The sequence below is a fragment of the Echinops telfairi genome, unplaced genomic scaffold (assembly GCF_000313985.2).
Source record: "Echinops telfairi isolate 266 unplaced genomic scaffold, ASM31398v2 ScPeMD7_7468;HRSCAF=8506_1, whole genome shotgun sequence".
NCBI classification, from domain to species: Eukaryota; Metazoa; Chordata; class Mammalia; order Afrosoricida; family Tenrecidae; genus Echinops; species Echinops telfairi.
In genome coordinates, this window is record NW_022111370.1 from 8,354,716 (window position 1) to 8,360,836 (window position 6,121).

Genomic DNA, 6,121 nt, shown 5'->3' on the forward strand with positions numbered 1-6,121 from the left:
GCTAGGCGTTAGGACCAATCGGATGGCACTTTACAACCAGGCATTGCTGTGAAATTCCTTTTGACTCAAGGTGACCCACAAGTTTCCGAGTGGAACTGTGCTGCTTAGGAATTTCCAAGGCTGATTTTTTTCTTTTAGAAGTCCCTCACCAGGTTTCTCTTTCAAGGCCGTCTCTGTGGGGACTTAAAGCACACACAGTTATTCACTTCTTTGCACAGCTCACTCCAATATCTGGGCACTGAATGCCCTTAGGAGAACCTGAAGCATAGCTTTGCAAAATCGCCAGGCCCTCACCTGTACTACTTGGGAGTCTCGCTGAAAAGCGCAAGATGGGACAGAAGGGGGCAGGCCCATCCAGATGCAGACTCTGCCTCCTGCGTGGGGAGCAGTGAGCAATGCCAAGAAGACCTTCCTGGGGATGGGAACCAGCGCTTTCCTCCCAGCTTTGCCAGGGACAAGCTACCGGAGGTTGGTGGATACGCTCATGTGACAGCTGGTTGGTGCAGGCGCAGGCTTGTCTGACTCCTTTTCTCCCAGGCATCAAACGAGAGTCCGTGGGAAGCAGCATCTAAATTCTACTTGGGTTTCATTTTAAGACCATGGACTAAGGCTAGGATATTGTCTCCACTTCTGTTTTTTTAAAAAAAAATCCCTGAAAAGCGATACAACAAAACTGTTGTGAAAAATGAATAATCCTAGTAAATTATCCTTCCGGCATAAGAATGCCTACGTCCCTGGCTATTATGCTATTTGGTATTGTTGAGACAGGATTTTTTTTGTGTGTGTGGGTTTCATCGTAGGTAGACACTGTGCCCCGAAAGATAAGTACCAGAGGAAGCCACTGCTCGGTGAAGTGTGTGTGTGTGTGTGTGTGTGTGTGTGTGTGTGTGTGTGTGTGTGGTGGGCAGCAGCGGTGGTTCATGAACAGAACAGGCAAAGAGATAAAGTCATTGGGATAAATGTACTCAATTGAGCAGCCCCACCCTACCATAATCTAGGGTCAGGTGCAAAGCTGAGCATAAGGAGTCATGGGTGCTGATCAGCTGGGAAGTCCGCCAACTACAACCCAGACAATGAAGTCACTGCCCTGGTGCCGGACGCACCGCTTTCTAGCTGATAAAAGATCAGACTGCTTGTATCAAGTTTCACAAAGGGAGGAAAATAGCCAGGCACCTGGTGGTTGTTATTTAGAGGCCACCAAGCCCATTCTGACTCAGAGTGACCTTCAGAAGAAACCGTTGCCCAACTTGTACCATCTTCACCCACTTTGAAAAGTGTATGTCAATGATTGAAGCAATTGTGCCAACCCACCTCACGGAGGACTTCCCTCCCTGTGTGGACCTACTGTATCACAAAAACAACTTACCGCTTGCATTTCCGTCATGCTGTCCTGTCTTGCCCGGTGCCGCATTAAGAGTAAATATATAATTGACCTAACCAATTAAAAATGACAACTAATTATTAAGTGTCTTGAGTAGACTAAGGAGGTAGGACATCATTTCATGGGTAAAGGAATTGAGTCAGAGAAGTTAAGTGACTTAAATATATGCTTTCCAGAAATAAAATATAACTCCTACATAAACTATGATTTACCTCTCCTAAAACCAGAAGAACTAGATGGTATCTGTGGCAGTTACAGATCTCCTATCAAATTAAGTGAAGGGATGGAGTCTAGCCTGTCAGTCAGGTCATGTGTGGCCATGGCCTTCTCCTGAGGATTCTGGGAACTCCTGTCATTCTCCCTGGAGGTGGGAGGAGACACATAGAGACCCATACCAGTGTGCAGATGCTTCCACTGCCACTGGATCCATAAGACTTTCTAAGCATCATCATTTTCAAAACATTTTCTTTCTACTTGAGCCCTTGGTATCAGCTCCTCCTTTTCTCCCCATCCCTACCACATCCTCCCTCCTTCACGAACCCTCGATAATTTAGAAATTGTTATAATTTTTTCATGTCTTACACTCACCGGTGTCTCATCTCTCTGGGAGTGGGTTATATGTAGATCATTGTGATTGGTTCCCCATTCTTCCTCCCACCTTACCCTTACCCTACTGATATTGCTACTCTCATTATTGGTCCTGAGGGGTTTATCTGTCCTGGATTCCCTGTGTTTCCAGCTCTTGGCTGTACCAGTGTACATCCTCCAGTCTATCCAGATTTGTAAGGTAGAATTGGGGTCTTGAGAGTGGTGGGGAGGAAGCATTAAAAAACTAGAGGAAAGTTACATGTTTCATCGGTGCTATATTGCACCCTGACTGGCTCGTCTCTTCCTTGTGATTCTTCTGCGAGGGGATATCCAATTGTCTACAGAGGGGCTTTGGGTCTCCACCCAGCACTCCCCCTCATTCACATCGATATGATTTTTTATTCTGGATCTTAGATGCCTGATACCTGATCCCATCGACACCTCATGCTCATACAGACTGGTGAGCTTCTTCCATGTGGACTTTGATGCTTCTTAGCTAGATGGCCACTTGTTTACCTTCAAGCCTTTGAGACCCCAGATGCTATATCTTTTGATACATCATCTTTCTTGTCCACATTTGTTTTGTACCCATGTTGTCTTCAGCAATTGTGTCAGGAAGCTGACATCATACAATGCCAGGTTATTAGAACCAAGTGTTCTTGCATTGAAAGAAGACTAGAGTAGAGGCCCAATGTCCATCTGCTATCTTAATACTTAACATATAAATATATGTACATAGATCTATTTTCCTGTCATTACATATAAATATATTTACATATGTACATGCCTGTATTTATACTTCTATAAATGTCTTTTGCCTCGTAGTTCTTTCCTCTGCTTCTTTTCACCTTTCTCCTGTCCCACTGTCAGGCTCACCCTCCATTCAGCTCTCAGTAATTCCTCTCGGACACATGACATTTGATCAAGCACTTGATCAAGCACTTGATCAACCCCCTCACCATCAATTTTAGATCTCTTGTTGTTCCCTTATCCCTGAGTTTGTTTGCTCCCCACTCCTCCACCCCACCCCCTCCTCTCCCAAGTCCCCCCAGGACCAGCGGTCCAGTTGTTTTCTCCTTGGGATTGTTCGTCTTGCCTATCTTATATAGATAGACAAGGGTGAAAGAAAAAGAAAGAAAAAGATAGATCGCTCCAAGTCTGTCTGCTGACCCTTATGCGTGTTTTCCAATCGGATCTGATACGGTGTCAAGCCCTGACCTAAGTCAGAAGTCTATTTTCAGGATTCCTCCGGGACTTGATTACTTTGTTCCCCTTGTTCCCCTATTGCACTCCCTTTATGTTTCACCCTGCTGTGTGAGGCAGATTGGGCACACTTTCCGCACAGTGTCTCCAGTGCTATCCCCCATAGCCCTATGGGTCAGTGAGGGAATGTTGTGTCTCGGTGGGGTTGGCCCTATGGTCATCTCTGTACATTGGCTGCTCAGAGCAGGGATGTCATCCCTGGGGCTTGGTGGGCCATGATAAGGTGTCCTCTCTCTCTCTTTCTCTCTCCCTCTTAGTTCACTCCCATGTGCTCTGGACAGACCGGTCACTCTCCCCGGACTATATCTTCAATGCTGTCATTTGTATTACATTCTTCTGGGGAGGCTCGGCTTCAGCCCAGCCCCATCGTCTTCTCTGTTAGTTCACTGTTCCATGCCTTGAGAATATTCTTGAATAATCTCAACTGATTATTATTTATTAGAGCCTTGATGATGTAGTGGGTTATGAGTTGGGCTGCTAACCACAAGGTCAGTGGTTTAAAACCACAGGAGAAAAATGAAGCTTTCTACTCCCCAAAGATTTACAGTCTCAGAAGCCCACAAAGTCAATTCTTTCCTGCCCTACAGGGCTGCTATGAGTCGTAATTGACTCAATGGCAGTGTTTGTTTTTATTATTATTTCACTTTAGTTATATTAAATGTGGTATGGACGAGATGACGTTGTTATTTAGTGTTTACTTATGTTGTTCCTGTTGGAGTTAAGTAGCATCAAGCTGGTTCAGAATAAAACACTACCGTGTTCTACACCATTCTCAAAACCATTCTTATATTGCAGCCCATTGTTGCAGTGACTGCGTTTATCCATTTCCTTGACCGTCTTTTTCTTTTTTGCTGGTCCTTCTCTTTACCAAGTATGATGTCCTTTTCCAGGGACTGGTCTCTCCTGATACTCTGCCCAAAGTATGTGAGATAAAGTCTCACCACCCTCGTGTTGAAGGAGCCACTGAGTTAGTTAGTTTACTGTGCCAACCTGGCCGATAAATACATGTGGGACTAATTCAAGGGCAGAGGGATAAATGGCTCCATGAGCTTTGCCTTTTGAGTTCTTGGGTCTCTTGCTTTGTGGTGGTCGCACCAGGGTGCAGCTGCCTTAGCAGTTCCCTGCTTCAGCTTGCAAGATTGACTTCCTACAAGACATCCCCAAGGAGAAGCCACATGGACCTACCCTGATGCAGCCCTGGGTGCTGGAGCAGCCGTGTGGAGACCCCTGCCAGCGCTGAGATGCTTACACGGTCACTGACTCGGCTTTCCTCCTGCAGTCGGCATCATTGCTTCTGTTTTGTGAGATGGAGGAGGACTTTGTGGATTGGTGTTGGACATATGGGTCAATGGGTTAATGTTGGACTTGTGGGCTTGGGCAGCACTGGGTTGGAATGTTTTCTTGATGCGCACTTATCTTTATATAACACTCTCTCTTATACATGAGTTTCTGTGGATTTGTTTCTCTAAAGTACCCAGACTAACACCAGCACTTTGGCTGTACGTCTTCCAAAACAGATTTGTTGGTTCTTTGGGCAGTCTACGGTACTTTCAGTGTTCTTCCCCAACAACATATGTGTGGCCTGTTTTTTCTTCCTATGTCATCTCCTAAAATCTCTATCTTTGAGTGACATAGGCGGTTATAAGCAACTTAATGACACAAATTCTCAAGCCAGACAAATGTGGTCTTATTTTTGTGCTATGTGACCTTGCAAAATCACTTCCTTTAACTAAATCTTCCGTTTTGTATTCCGTGAAAGTTGAGAGGAGGAGTTCTTCATTCATAGAATTGTTTGGATGGTCAAATCGTTGATGCAAGCCATCTGGTGGATTAAAAAATGAAAGGTTCCCGTTGAGTTGATTTTGACTTATGACAATTTCATATATGTCAGAGTAGAACTGTGCTCCACAGGGCTCTCGTTGATTGATTTTGTTGCAGTTGGTGCCCAGTCTTTTCTTCTAAGTCATAACTCCAACCTTCTGCTTACCAGACACGTGTGTTAACATTCTAAAACAAGCATTAACTCTATTCTTTTCCCTTCCACTCACTTTGTTTTTCTTAAAACAAAGGACAACTTGGATTGAAATCTTCTTAATAAAATTTAACTTGGCTTGGCTACAAATGGGAGGATTCTCTTCAACTAAAAAATAGCTGCCACCAAAATGATTTCTCTTTATCTTAAGCCTGAAAATTTGTCCATTTCCCCCTACTTCTCCTTTCTGTATATTTGTTGTATGAGGATTATAGCTTTAAGGAGAGCCACCAACTTGGCACTATCAGAATGAGCAGTTGAGCGTCGTTGCCTCGCAGACACTGTGGTAAAAGGGACACTGCAAACTTGAAGTACACGTGTGCATTATTTTTTTAAAACGAGAAAAAAAGAGATATCAAACTTGAAAGAGATGTGTATCCCAAAAATGCCTTTCTTGCACTTCAGTTAGAAAAAAAATTGAGTAAGTCAGGCCATGAAAGGTGCGAGTTCCTTTTAAGCTTTTACTTTGTAGACTTTTTTTTTCCCTAAGTGACCCGATTTCAAAGCACACCATTTCCCCTGTGTGGCCTTCTCTGTCACCCCATCCACCACTGGCCTTGTTATTTTCACTGCTTCTAGGGGGAGAAACAAGGCTCTCAATTTGTGTCCCTGAGCAAGTCTGAATGAAACAGCATATAAAAGCTCTTCAGATTATTTTATCTTCAATTCTGTTTGGAAACTGGCTGCTTGGGATGGACAATTTCTGGGCTGATTTCTTTTGCTTCTCCATCTTCTTACAATCTCTCTTTACCCATGATGAGGGGAGCCCTTCCCCAAACCAAACACATTCCAGGGTCTGAGCCCTGGGATTCGTACCCTGTTTCCCCGAAAGCGAGACAGTCCCCGAAAATAAGACC